Source organism: Pleurodeles waltl, chromosome 3_1 (genome assembly GCF_031143425.1).
Source record: "Pleurodeles waltl isolate 20211129_DDA chromosome 3_1, aPleWal1.hap1.20221129, whole genome shotgun sequence".
Classification (NCBI taxonomy): Eukaryota; Metazoa; Chordata; class Amphibia; order Caudata; family Salamandridae; genus Pleurodeles; species Pleurodeles waltl.
Window position 1 is genome coordinate 652959224 of NC_090440.1, and position 15787 is coordinate 652975010.

The 15787-nt window shown below is 39.0% G+C and overlaps 1 protein-coding gene across 1 annotated transcript in view; it reads right to left on the bottom strand.

The window, feature by feature from the left end:
• Nucleotides 1–15787, bottom strand: part of IFITM10 (interferon induced transmembrane protein 10) — a 95853-nt gene that overhangs the window by 58295 nt on the left and 21771 nt on the right. The gene's annotated exons all lie outside the window — the stretch shown is intronic.

Below are 15787 nucleotides of genomic sequence, written 5' to 3' on the forward strand. Positions count from 1 at the left end.
AAAAGAAGGAGAAAAATAGAGTGCAAATGAGAGAGACAGTATATGGAAAAAGAATATGACAAGAGGAAGAAAAGGAAAAAAGATGAATACGTGCGGTGATAGACAAAAGTGGGATAAACATATGGATCATAAATAGGTGGAAGAGGTGCAAAAATAGGTAAGAAAAAAGTAAAGAGTCGGAAGTGAAAGATAGAAGGGCAAAGTGAAACAAGTAATAGAGAGAAGAGGAAGGAGGAAGTGGCACAGTAAAGAAAAAGAAGTGACAAGGAGAAGGAGAAAGAAAAGTAGGTAAGGAAGAAAGAAAAGTAAAAATTGGGAGATGAAAGAGAGAAGGGATATGAGGGGACATTTACAGAAAAAAGAGCAAAGCATGGGAAGTCACAGAGAAAATGTGAAAGGGTGGAGAGAAAGAGAGTAGCAAAGAGAAGAATTGCAGGAGAAAAGAGCAAAGAGAAGAAAGTGTAAGAGAGAACGGCAAATACAATTGAAAAAATAAGGGGAAGCCAGACAAAGTGAGAGAAACATGCAAAGGGGAGAACATGATGGAAAGAAATTCAAAGTGAAGGAAATGGAAGTGTGTAGTAAACGGAAGATGCTGAAGAAAACGTTGGAAAAAAACAGAATAAAACAAAAAGGCAAAAAAAAGACGTGAAAAAAACGAGGGCAGGACACAAAAAAGAGAAAAGTAAAAAGAGTGCAGTGAAACTGAGAACAGAAGGATAATGGGAACGAAAGGCAGGCACAGAGTAAGCAGTTAACAAGAGAGCAAAATGGAAATGGAAAAACTGGAATAAAATTCAAAACTGCGAGTGAAGACAGATCAGGGAAAGAATGTGCAAACTAAAAGTACAAAAGTGAAAAGCAAAGCACAAAGAAAAGAAAATGGAAGAAATCAGGGCAAAATGGAGGCAACGAGAGGCAGAAAGACAGAAAGAAATGAAAAAAAGAATCAAATTTGACATGTAATCTTCATAAATCCGGATTAAACCATCTTTAAAACAGCTTCAAGAAAATCTCCGTCTGCTTCTGTTTTTTCGCCTCTCTCCTTACTAAGCTCCGTTCAAAGCAGATTGTGTCGGCCATCTTCCATGATATAGTACTTTACTCCCTCGGTCTCCTTCCAAGGCTCCATATTCACCATCATTCTACACGCATTAGCCCCCCTTCTGTACACCTCGCCTTACATTCTGTACGCATTCTCTGTCATTCCGCTCACAAAATACAGAAGCAGTGTACAAGATCTAATTTAAGAAGCAATAGGTGAGGGTAAGGTTTTACATTTCAAAAGATAAATAAAGGCGTAATAAATATAAACCCCGAAAGTGAGTTAAAGCAAAATGACTGGAATGAAAGGGTGTATCTGAAGCATTCAATAATAATCTATGTCTCAAACTTATTTTGGGAAGACCCAACACAAAGTAAAAGCTCATCAAGAATATGGAATATGAGAATATATGTGTTTTACATAAATGATATGTGAATGACCATAGTTCTATCAAATGCATTTTTCAAGCAGCCAATCCATTCTGAAAATGTGACATGAAATGGTAATAATTAAGCTTATGCAAATGCATTCCTCATAGTTAACCAATTTTATATAAACATGCAATTATTAAGTGTGATTAATACACAGAGTTTATGGAAAGTTACTGACTGCAAGGTGGCTTTGCCACCTGATGTTCATTATTTATTCAAACAAGTTTTCAACGAGCTCCTGGGTTAGGCCATGTATAATATTTCTTCAATCATGGCTCAACACCCTTGGGCGCAGCCATGTTCAATGTTTATTCTAACACTCTTCAACAAACTAAATTCTGTTTACTGCTTATGTTAACGATTTGAAACAGTTTATTTAAACAGATCCCGTTTAAAAATTCATATATCAGGCCCCAGAGCAGCTCACTGCGCTTCCTAGGGGCAGGGCAGTGGGGGGTAATAATCAATTAAAAAGTAAATAAAAAACAGGTACCTGCATCGTCGCTGTCACCGCTGCCACCACCACCATGCCACTCCTCTGCTGCAGGCACAGGCTCCCAGCCTGCCCTGCGGCCAATCCTGACACTACTCAGAGCAGCGTTAGGATTGGCTGAGAGCGCCCAGCCAGGGCGCTCCCAGGCGACTGGGAGCCTGTGCCTGCTCTCTCTAGCCTGGCAACACAGTGCCGGGCTGGAGAGAGCACAGTGCGCATGTGTATTTGGCCGACCCGAGACGTGCTTGCACACTGAGGGGGGTTACTGTGCACTCCACCTCAATGCTCGTAACAGCCCGTGGCCCCACCTCTTTTATTATTGTTTTTTAGTTACTGTTTTGCATTTGCTGCTGGTGGCGGGTGGCAACGGCCCTCTGCCCTAACAGAAGATCCGCGCCTGATCAGGCCCTAATTTAGAGAAGAGCTTTGCAACAGGGATTTTGGACAAGAAGGGAATGACTTCCGCACTGACAAATTGAAAGTTGCTGTGCATTGGGTGGCGTTCACAGGCGACTCATGGGCTGTGCGCTTATGCACAGCTTTTGACCAAGATAGCAGGCTTGCTATCCAGACAGAACGATAAGGACTAATTGTTTGGAAAACAGGTATGTGAAAGCGACCCACCTCTGAAACTCAGAAATAGGCACCATACTTATAAATTTGCTAGAACTAGCGTGCCATCTAGAAATGCCACAAAGAGGCATATATAATGAAATAACCATGTTAGAAGTTTTCCTGTTGTTTTCATTACTTATCAATTTTCTTCACTGCATTCTATGTGGTTACAATTCAGATTAGCTTTATGTACTAGATTAGTATTTAAAAATAAACATTTAAAATAAACATTCTGTTTTATAGCGCTTTTTAAGAGTGTTATTCTTTCACGAAAGAAGGTTTGGGTGTTGACTAAGTGTCCCTGACCCACCTCATGGGATTGATCATTGCCAGAAACACCTCTTACGAAAAGTGTGCTCAGTGATTTGTGAATTTGTTGCAGTCCAAGTGGCTTTCTAATTCAGATGGTCACATTGACAGAGTTCTTAAAGCTAAGGTGTCAGAAATGCAAACCCTGCAATTTTACAGGGGACCTAGCAAGAGTATCATTGTGGCACCCAATATAGAGCCAAGATTAATCTGTATTATTGAATAGTTTTGGATGACACACTTAAAAGACCAATTATTACAGTTTTGCTAATATAGCTGCTGAAATATTGGTTACCTACTTCAGCTTAATAGATGGAGCACCTTTTTCTGTAAGTTTTTCAAGCTTGTCTTATACCAGGTTATTTCCCATTTTTGTGATTTCTGGATTTTTGAATCACATCTTTTTACAATCTGTTTGTTGAAAATGGTACAGTCAACTCCTGTTGCAATAGCAATTAACTTCAGGGCACCTCTCACATAACATCCCCTTAAAGGAGGTGTTCCTAACACAGGAGGTACAGTGGGATTTGTTGTAAATGCACATGCTGCAAATGCATTCAAAATGTTTTATGGGTGCATGGAGTTTGAGGCTGTAGATCTCAGTAAGGGGAACTTTCCTACATACAGACCTGCACCAGTGCCACATAATTATCAACCCCCCTGGAATCTGGAAGTTCCTTTGATTTACCAGAAACACAAGGTATGGTTTGCCAGTCATTTAATCCATGTACATCAGAATGTCAGAATGAAACTAATTATAAGTTTTGATATAGTTCCATCAATTGTTTTGAGTAACATTTATGAAGAAGTGGCAGCCCTGGCTGTGTACCAGAGAATGACAATGGTTCCAGTTCAGGATCGTGAGTGGAACTACCAAAAATGGTATCAGAAGTTTACATGTGTATATTATAGATATCCCATCATTCACCTAGTTTGCTCTGATGAAATGTTGAGGTTTCCTGTCTCCACCTATGCTCCACATGTCTAAGACTCCTCCTTTCATCATTTAGGCTTTGATTGTACCAAGGTTGGTATGATTTGATTTTTTGTCTTTTGAGACTCAGTGGGGCTACCGTCTCTATTATGGTTGACACCATTTGGTTGTGGTGCTTGGTTAATTCAATAACATTCTGGGTTACTGTTGGGAGAGTGAGGTTCCTCAGTCAAAGTGAGATCAGTTCCACTGTGTCCATGTTTTTAGTGTCTCTAACCAAGCATTTATATTTGGTTTCCTGCCCTTTAGTTCTGTGTGTGTGCATATTTAGGTAAACTTTGATTGAGTTATGATTGATCTAGTCATTGGATGTGATTGAGTCAAGTGTCAGTGCTCCTTCTCTGTTTATAATTAGGTTGAGAGTTGATCCTTTGTTATGTGCTCGGCTTGTGCAGGATTGGGTCAGGTTTTAATCAGAGGGGAATTGTTTTAGAGTAGAGACCTACGAATCATCCTCGTAATTCCATTGAAGGTTGAAATCTCTGAGAAATATGGTTTTGGGGCGTAGCATGGAGTGTATTGTAAATGTTTGCATTAAATCTTCAATCAACAGCTGGTTGTCTCCTGGAGGGTGGTACATGAGGTGTACTTTAGCTAGAGTTCTCTTTGCTGTGGATATTTCTGCACCCATGTATTCACAGGATGTGAGGTGATCTACTGGGAAAGTCTTGACTAGTAGGGAATTCTCATGAATTATTGTGATACCTCCTCCCTGTCGTTGTGGTTGGTCAAGATGCAGAATAGTGTAGTTTGGAGGAACAAGGATGTCAAGCAGGGGTGTGGACCATTAATTTAACCAGGTTTCTGTCAGGAATAGAATGTCCAATTCATGATGGAGGATAGTTTCAACGATGTCTGGAGCATGTTTGATCACTGATCTGCAGTTGAGTATCATGCATTTTGGGATCAATTTTGAGTGGCATGAGGGATTAACATTTGGTGTAAGCAGGATTGCTATTAGGTTCTCACGGTTAGTAGCCTGTCTTTTGCCCTTTGGCCTGCGTCTTTTCTTGAGGTCAGTATGTTGTAGATCAGCAGTGAGACTGTCAACGAGGAATCCTTGTAGTATAGAAGCAGGGCTTTGATGTCTGTTGTGGATAGATGATTATGTGCTTGCTTGGGCTGAATTGCACCATGAGTTGCAAGTGTGGATGGCCAAGGGTTGAGTGACAGAACTTATGTTTGAGTAGTACAGGTTGTTATCCTTCAGGGTTAATGCATCTTGCTCGCAATACCTCATCTCTTAGAAGGCTAGTGAAGTAACCCTGATATTTGTATCTGCTGTTTTTCATTCATTAATCATTTTTTTTGAATTTGTGTTCAAGCTTGTTACCCGTGTATGCCAGTATGGAGTCAAATTGTGTCTGCCGGACATGCCACACGTTGTGGATTCTCTAATCTATGGCTTTCTTTGTTGTTCTCCCATAAGTATTGATCTGGGTGTGTGATCATTGAAAACCATGGGGCCTGAAATTGGTGAACAAAGTACTGCAGGTATCCTTATCTGCCTATTCAGTGATTAATTGAGGCCATTGTAGGATATCTTTTCTGAGGTTTAATTTGTGATGTTTTTACTACTTGAATCTTTTGAAAACTGAGCTAGGTGTATAACTGATGGGCTTTCTGAGGGCAGCGATGTGTGTTTTTTGTGGTGTGACTGTAAAAACCATTTTGGAGTAAGTGATTGTCTTTGTCCCTGATGGATGAAGTTTTAGGCTCCTGTTGATTAGATCTGACTCATCTAGTGAGATCTCGTCAAATCTCTGCTCCTTTCCATTGGTCGGTTTAATCATGTGTGGGGGTGTGGCAGAGAAGTAATGGCTGGACTATGAGAGCCTGGAGTTTGACTAGGATCCTGAGAAGTTTCTGTTGTTGTTGCAGATTTATCAAATGTCAGCGGGATGGGATAGTTGGGACAGTTGATGACAGCTGGGTTTGGGTCTTGGTCTTTTGTGTTGCTGATCAGATTTCATTGAAGTGTAATCAACATCTATTGGAGAGTGGAAAGATTCATTTCAGTTGCATGTGGGCCTTTGTCAGGTGTGTTGCAGATTCTGTGAAGTTGTCATTTAATCTGTGAGTCTTGGGTAGTGCTTTTGAGTATAGGTACTCTTGTGTGTGCTCTAAATTTGTGGAACAATTGATCAAAGATTTCAAGATTTAGGTCATATGCTTCTACCAGTATGATGCCATTCTTGTAGATTGATATTGCAACTTCTGCATCAAATCAGTGGGAAGGAGAGATAGGTAATTTGAGACCATGGGCAATCTTGGTGGAGTTTAATACCTGTAAGACTGTGGGGATCAGCTTTCTCCACCACAACGTACATCACATGAAGAAGATAAGGTCTGATTTTAAGGTTCCTTTCTTTAAGCATAGGTTGAAAACAGAGAAGAGTGTTTCCAGGTGGGCTTTTATTTGTCTTTTTTTTAATTTGTTTGCTGCATTATTGGAGAGATTAGGCTGGTAATTTATTTTGAAGGAGTTAGGACCAGATTTAGAGAGGCAACTTTCTGGAGAAGTGACCTTCTGTCAAGCCATCTTGGTGTTAATAGATGCTTGTCCCTGCAAACTTTTATCTTTGTTGTGCTTTGTTAAGATTGACTTTTATCTGTCTCACTGAAAGGCAGAAGCATCCAATGTTGATTTATGCTACAAAGATACAAAATTCCTGTGCTGTAGTCCCTAAATTAGTGGGAGAGTAGTCGCATACCCATTAAATTATAAGCACATGAGAGAGATTCGAAGATGTCTGCCCCATTCTGAAAAACTGTGGAAGGAGAGTAGGTCTCCCACAGTTTTTAGTCCTAAGTAGAGTAGCCCTTCCACAGTTTTAAGTCCTTTAAGTAGTCCTACAGTGTTTAGTCCTCTAAGGACATTAGTAGCCCTACTGCAGTTTGTAGTAGCTGGTATTAGAGGGGAGAATCACAATGAGAACGTGGGAAATGAGCATCGTCCTTCCACAGTTTTGATATGACAAGGACGGTAGTCCTTCCACTATTTTTAAATCTACCGTCATATAGGGAAGCTCAAAGATGTCTAAACCCTGCCCGAATAGAATGGGGGAGTGGTCAAGTCATTCTCATTGCCTGAGCCCAGAATCTCCTTGACACTCCCCTCAGTGAATGGAAAGAGTAGTAAGCAGAAAAAATGCGTAGGAGCAGGAAACGGCAGGTAGGTGGTACTCACGGCTGGATTCACAGGCTTCTGTCAGCATAGCTCTGTCTTCACCATTCCATGTGGGGTTGGGACAACAATCAGGTCCCCTCTGTAGTTACCTAACAGCCCCTGTCATCAGGTGCTCGCTCCAGGAATGCAAATTGCTGCTCACCTTATCGTCTGCTGTTTGTCACACTCCTCTCACCACACTACTGTATGGGTGAGTCTTTGCACTGTGACCAGTTCAGTCACCACCTCCTCAAGTCATATCAAGGGGATAGAGGGTCATAGCATGCCATGATGGGTTCTCTTCTTCAATATTCTTTCCCCAAAGTCTTTGTGACTAAAAAGGCCTGCAATTAACTGTTGTGGTTGGATGGGAGGGTGGGTCAAGGCAGAGATATTCATCAGATTGTTATCCCAGACCTTGGAGCTCCATCACAGGAGTCCTGTTCGGTCAGCCATCTTGGTAATAGATATGTTAGCTGTTATGAATCTTGACTCTAAGGTATTTATACATCCTTTTGACATTCTCCCATCTCAAAACTGATTCACGCCATATCTTCTGAATATTTTTTTAAAGACATCTTTGTTAGTTTCTTGAATTCAAAAGTACAGTCTGCCAACACATCTTTCGTGGAAGAACCCTCTTAATCATGGCTGAAAATAATATAACCCAAAATCAAGTAAATGAGAACCACAAAGAAGTACAATTAAAACCACACATATAAGGTAAATTCCTTGACATTCTTAATTGAAATCCATAATATGAATTTATTTCAACACAATATCACACAAGATAGATCCCTCCCAGAGAGAGGTGACCCAAACAGTTCTAAAAACATAGAAGGAACAAATGGAGAAAGATTTTAAACCATTAAGAGGATTAATTGAAAAAAAGTTTACATAATTAGGAATGAGTTTTGGAAAAATAGAATATAAAGAAAAACTATAAATAGAAAAAACAAAATTAAAATTAATAATAGAGAGAATGATACTTATTTGGCAGATTTTTTTCCAATTACATCAGTTTTAAAATCAATTTTTCTATCTGTATATTACAGTAGCTCCATAATTCTACATAATCCTAACAATATGGACCGATACTACATGCATTTGTTTTAAACTGAAATTAGTATCAGACCAGTCTGTTAAATACAATCTTATATCTGTTTAAATATAGGTTCTAAATCGATACTCTATGGTTATACAAAGTAAGAACGATCCAAAAAAACAGGGACACCAATTACCTTCACACAACAAACATCAACATGTAAATTCATACCTGATAGTGCACACAAATAATTTAGCCCAACGATTTCCATATCATAGGCATTATCTTAAATATATAATTTTAATTTCCTCTTTACAGTAGCTACAAAGATTAGAAAATCAAAATTGTAACTAAATGATAAACTATATGTACCTAGCAAAGATTGCAAATAAAGATTTAATTCTATCCCTTCCAAGCAGACTGTTGTCCTCACTCTATCTGGTTGTATGTTGTTTTATTCTAATTATTATTATGAATATTATTTTGCTATGCTTTTATTTAACATCATTATTCCTTTAAAAACTTTCATCTATAAAACAAATAACATCTATTTAGTAATAGTAAAGTTCAGATGCAATTTTCATCTCCACCATTGTCAAAACGAACATTTGCTCCTTGTAAATATTACACATTTATTAACACTCTCAATGTTAATTGTTAGCTTCTCCAAACAGTCAAAAACAATGCCACCTATCAACACTGGAAATCATTACCTATATAAAAGTATATTGAAAAGAACAGTATCACCTTTACACTATTCAAATTTGCACCAAAGTATCATCTTGTTATTAGTAACCACATTTCCTCGTTCTCAGTCAATATTTGAAGCATGGGTTGCAAAAAGATAATTCAATTTCCTTGTTAACCCATTAACAGGCAGCATCTCCCATGAGTACTCTTACCGGCAGTGAAGCCATAACAGTAAAATCTTCTTGGTACTCTCGCTTCCATGTATTTGGGTACCATTTTGTTGAACCTTATATATCGTAACTGTATTCCCGCCAAACATCCGCAACCAAATTGCAACCCAAACTATCACGGGCATAGAATATCAAGAAAGACTTCCCTTCTATTATAATAACTAACTTCATATGACCTTGCGACTAGAATTATTTAAGTCCAAAAGGACCTGAACTAACAACTGGAATTAATGAAGCAGGATCTTTTATCCTTCGTATCTGTGTTACATCCAAAATCTACTACTGGCATAGAACACAAAGAAAGGCTGTCCTTCTAGCACAATAACTGGCTTCCTGTGAGGTCGCTACAAAATTATTTAACTCCAACAAGACTAGAGGAGCTTTTATTCTCAGTGTCCAAAAGTATTCAATCCAAAAAAAGAACAAAAACTAATCTTAAAAACCTTTTTTTGTGGCTAACACTGCCCAGCTCTCATATACTAACATGGGGCTGATATGGACCATATACACTCATTCCTTTACACCATCTGATTCCCTTACTACCAGTCTCCTAGTGTCTCAAAATAATCCTTTGCACCAAGACCATGTTTCTGGATCCTAAGGTTTAAATAAAATACAATAAAATCTCAGGTCCATCATTGAATATGTATAAACATCCATCCTTAAAAGCAGTCCCTTGTCCGTAGTAAAGAGATCATATAACTAGATATTGCTTTGAGACCATCTTGAATTCTTCATTGAGTACGTACAGATTATATCCTGATAAAGGGTAAAAAGTTCCTTATCAGCATTCATACCTTTAAAGACAGTTTTGAATCTTTCTATCCAAAAAGTTTCTTTAGCTGTTAAATGACGTTCAGTGTCACCTCCTCTATGATTAACTTAAATAGTTTCTATACCCTTAAAACATAGATCTTTCTAAACTGACAAGTCATGATATCTTATCAGATGGGCAACCAGGAGATACTTTTCATTTTTAGTCATTATTGCTCTAATGAGTTCCCTCCATTGTTCTTTAACTTTCTGTTTAGTTGATCCTACATATCACAATCCACATATATAAGATCAGATAAATGCATTTTTGTATTGTAATCTATAAAATATCTTAGCTGAAATTTCTCATTATTATCCTAGTTATCAAAATCCTTAGTCCCATCCATAACCTATCTGTAACAGTCAGATGTGCTTAATTTAATCCCATGAGGCAGAATGGAAGCCAATTAGGACTAGCAGGTAATATATCCTTTTAGGGTTTTTATTTCATTGTGACACTTGGACTCAAGGTGTTCTTAAGTGAAGGTGCCCTTTCATATGTTGTTAATGGTTTATGTGAAATATATAATCTAAAATCGGAACCTCCCAGTGTTTGGCTAAAGTGTCAAGGATTAATTTGTTCTCCATGTAAAACATTGCGATAAATCTTATTATGTCTCTCTCAACCTGTCCTGATTTGAATTTCTTGGACTCTGATAAGCAAAACCTCAATTTACCTCTAGCTATTTTTAGTGCTTTCAATTTCTTTTGTTCTTCATTGCCTCTATCTAGAAATATATGCGTTATTGTCGCCTCCTCCTTTGCATATTCCGCATCTAAATTGCAATTTCTGTGAGCCCATAAAAAATCATTATAAGGTATGTTAGCTTTTTATGTTGTGGGAATGAGCTAACTTGACATACAACAATGTATTTTGTTTTATTTTGTTGTATTTTGCTGTTAGTCTACTACAATAACTAACTTCATATGACCTCGCTACTAGAATTATGTAAGTCCAATGAAACTGATTTGAAAACCGGAATTAATGAAGCAGGCTCTTTCATCCTCCACATCGGTGTTATATCCAAAAAATACCACCGAAAAAAAAAACATGAAAGAAAACTCTCCTGGACACCTCATCCTCCACATAGTTCTACATCCATAAAGTCTTAGGGCCTGATTTAGATCTTAGTGGTGTTATTGCCAACCCGCTGCCGCGGCGGACCCGAGAAGACTGTCAAGTCGTTGGTGTTCTACCCACCGTATTTAGATGTTACAGTCCTACAGGTGGTATACTGACAGTGGTGTGCTGACGGAGGGAGGATATGGCGGGACTCAATTGACATCGGACAATGGCAGTAGCTATGGAATACAGGTAAGTCTCACTCACACACACTGCACCTAGGTCATATGTGTCCTACTGCATCACACACGAAACAACATCACATACACATCATTATCCATTGCCATTCCACCACAACACATACATGTCGAAACACACATTGACGTACATCCATGACACAACATGCACACACTACTGACACTGCACCCACACACGACACAACACAACAACAACATCCTACACAACTACACACCCATATACACTCACACATTAACACAACTTAACAACTACACACATCACGACAATCACCACACAACACTGACCTGAATTTTGCAAGCACCATCACAACACACAACACAACATACACAATATCAATGCCATATGCAAATGGCACACATACTCACATAACCACATCAGCCACTCCAGCTCCCTCCACCTCACCCAGCTGATCGCATTGCATACACACATACATGTACTGACTCACACACACAACTCAAACCACAACATGACAGGTACAGGTTCCCTTGCAATGTGCACACATAGACACAGTTGACAGGTGTGATTGTCCCGTCATTGTGGTGCCAGCTTTCATTTGGCAATGAATATTGGCACCAAAATGACAGTTGTGTATGTGTGCATTATGTGTTGTGTACCAGTGTGTCCCCATCCATGTCTGACACAATTGTCTCCCAGACATATGCATGTCACACAAAATGACTGTCACAAAAAATGACTGTGACATGTATATGTCTGCAATGGTCCCGAGCGCATGTGCAGTGACTCCACCAAGGTACATAGCCAATGCATGTTCCCTACCTTTGTGTCCAGCGATGGGGGGGTTGTGTTTTCTCCATGCCCCCAATCCTCCAAGTCAGAAGTGGAGGTCGGACTGTCACATTTTGCTTGGTGGTAAGGCACATCCAAATCTGTAGGGCGGTACATGTGGTTGGGATACCACCTCGAGTCACAATTTTCTATGGCACCATGGTGGCGGATGGGAATCCTTGGCGGAGTCGGAGGGAATTGGGTAAGTTAAAGCCTATGGGACCGCCAATATCTAAATCTGGCGGGCGGACCACCAAACCAGCAGACAGCTTTTTAGTCGAAAAGGTGGAGGGAGGGCCATTACCGTCATGATCTAAATCAGGCCCTAAGTTCCTTTTATGACTTTCTAGACTGAGGATCACATTAAACTTGTTCTCATTAAGATACTGATGATTGGTTTTAAGTTCACCCTCAAACCCCTTCCATATCATTAGGATATAATTTATGTATCTGCCCCATAATATTACTTTATCAGGCTATGATAAAGTAATATTATGGGGCAGATACACAGATTTTACCATTCCAGGCATGCTCCCTCTCATAAACACCCATTAAAAGCTTTGTATAAGAGGGACCAAACTAGGAACCCATTGCTGTTCCACGTTCCTAATGGTACAGTTCATCCTGGTATAGCAAAAATTTATTTTGGAGAATACATTTCATCTCGTCCAATATCATCCTTGAGTGCTGAATGTAACTGGATGATTTCAAGTATAAGAAAAGTCTTAGGGCTTCAACTCCTTTGTCATGGTCAATAATTGTATACAAGCTAGATACACCCATTGTTACAAAATCATAATCCTCCTCCCAAAGTACATCCAAAATCTGATTTACAGGTCCTTCATATCTCAAATATAAGAAGGTAAAGTGGTAAGCAGATACACAGATGATATCCTACTGATATGTCAGGGGTCAGAGGATAAACTTAAAAACTATCATCAGTATCTTAATGATAGAAAATATTATATAATCCTGAGTCTGGAATATCATAAAAGGAATTTAGGGCCTGATTTAGAGTTTGACAGATGGGGTTACTCCGTCACAACCATGACCAATATCCCAGCAGCTGTATTATGATTCCCTTATATCCTATTGAAATTGTAATATGGCGGATGGGATATCCATCACAGAGTGACAGAGTAACCAATCTGCCAAACTCTAAATCAGGCCCTTAATCTTTTTGGATGAAGAATTATGAGATGTTATTATCGAGGATGTTTCATAAACCAACAGCTGTGAATAGATTGTTGCATGCCAAGTGGGTTCATCTGTGCAAACAAAATGATAATATGCCCAGTGATGAATTTTCACAGACTATACAGAAATTGCAAGTTAGAGGAGGAATATGCCAAGCAGTAGGTGAGAATAACCCATACATTTCTAGAGATAGGCTATGAAGAACAAATTAAACTGAAAGCACGGAAAAGAAGTATATCAAGGTTGTGGTTTTTAGAGTCCAACAAACCCAAATCAGGACATGTTGAGAGAGATAAAATGAGATTTATCATAATGTTTAGCACTAAGAACAAAGTTATGTGTGACAATTTAGCCATGTTAAAAAATACTCCTCACATAATCCTTTCATGACAAATAAAAGGGCACCTTCACTTAAGAATACCTCAAGTCCAAGTGACACCAGAAAATATAAAACATAAAAGGACATTACCTGCTAGTTCTAAGTGGCTTCCATCCTGACCCATAGCATCTTACAAATATGGCACGTGTAACTGTTGTAGATATGTTATGGATGGGGCTAAGGATTTTTAAAACGGGGATGGTAATAAGAAATTCCAGACAAGTTCTTATATAAATTGCAATATAAAAAAAATGTATCTGATCTCATGTATATGTAGATTGCAATTCACAGGATCAAGTAAATGGAAACGTAAAGAAAGATGGAGGGAACACATTAGAGTAATAATGAATGAAGATGAAAAAACCCTCTGGCTAACCATCCAATAAAATAGCATGACTTGCAAGTTATGGATGATCAGCATTTTATCCATATAGAAATGGATCAGAGAGGGGTGATACTTAAGATTATTATTTCGGATAAACAGATTGAAATCTGCCTATACAGGTTTAAATACTGACAGAGAGCTTTTCACCCTTTTATAAGGATGCAATCTGCGTGTATTCAATGAAGAATTCAAGGCATTCTCAAAATAATATCTAGGTATATTAACTTTTCGTCTTGGTACAAGGGACTGTTTTTAAGGGTTAATGTTTATGCATATTCAATGATGATCCTGAGATGCTTTCTTTTCTTTTTTGTAAACAACATCTTAGGGTCTAGGACCATAGACATATTGCAAAGGATTATTTTCGAGAAACTAGGAGACTAATAGCGAGGGAACTGAATGGGCAGGGGACTAGTGTTTATGGACCATGTCAGACCCAGGTTCGTATATGGTGGCTGAGATTTTCTTTTCTGACTTAAATACATTTTGGACAAAGAAAACAAAAGCTCCTTCAGTTTTTAGACAGTTATTGTTGGAGTTAAATAGAATTGTAATGAGGTCACATGATGGCAGTCACCATGATAGATGGAGAGTCTTTCTTCATGGTCTATGACGGTGGTATGATGGCAGATGCCGAAGATAAAAGATCCCTTTTCATCAGATTGGGTTTCTAGATCACTTCTATTTGGGCTTAAATAATTCTAGTAGAAAGACAAATGGGGTTAGTTAGTACAACAAATAGTAAGTCTTTCATCATATTCTATGCTTGTGGTAGTTTTGGTTCTAGTGCTTCCAGGTCAGTCTGCATGGCAGATATTTGTCAAAAATACAAGATTACCAACAATATTTTGCTGATATGGCTTCATTGCTGATAAGGGTACCAATGGGAGATGCTGCCTGTGTAATGGGTTGACAAAGGAACTGGATTGTCTTTTTGCAATGCATGATCCAAATATTGACTGGCATCAAGAAAATGTGGTTACTAATAAAGAGATACCTGACCTGTCCTTCTGTATGGTTCAGCACTTTGGGGATTTGGGGATACCCGAGCCCTTATGGTGGAAGAAAATCGTTTTTGCAGAAGGATTCTGGGTGTTGGTCAAAATATTCCTGGATTTTGCCTCCACCTGGAACTGGACCTTGAGTATGCACAGGACACTACCCAGCTGGCTCCCCATTTGTTATGGATTTCAGTTTGGAGTAATGAACAGGCCTCTCTTAATAGGGATATCCTAAGGGATTGCTTGGCCTGCGACCATGTAAAATATATCCCCTGGTTGTCGCACATAAGGAAGATGGCTTATGACCTGGGGCGGCCTGAATTGTTTGATTGTCCCGAAGACCTAACTAGCTATGATAAAAAATGGGTTAAGGATAACTATCAGAGAATCCAGGCGACTAAGAGGGAGGGGGAGGCTCTAAGGAAAAAATCGATCAGGGAATTTACGATGCTAAAGATGTGGGTGGGTCCTGAGCAATATCTTTTAGAAATCAAGGATGTGAGGGAAAGGTCTCTCATAACACGATTTCGCCTGGGGATCATTAGAAGCAATTTGTGCTTCCCCCTAGGTCAGTATGGGGAGAAGTGCATTAGACCCTGCCCCTGTGATGGGGTATCACATCAGACTTTGATCCATTTTACACTGTTCTGTGTCTTCTATTCTCCATTTAGAACCCGATTTTTACTACCGCTCCTTAGGCCCAAGGGTTTTGTGCAATACCGTCCCGCCTTCATGTGGCTGCAAATGGCCTCAGATGTACTGGTATGGAAGGGCCTGGGCTCATTCCTGAAGGGAGCTACTACTTGGCGCAAAAATGTAGAATTCTTAGAATGATTTCATTTATCTTTTTCAGCTTTTATGAATGAGGTTTTAATCTTTTTTTG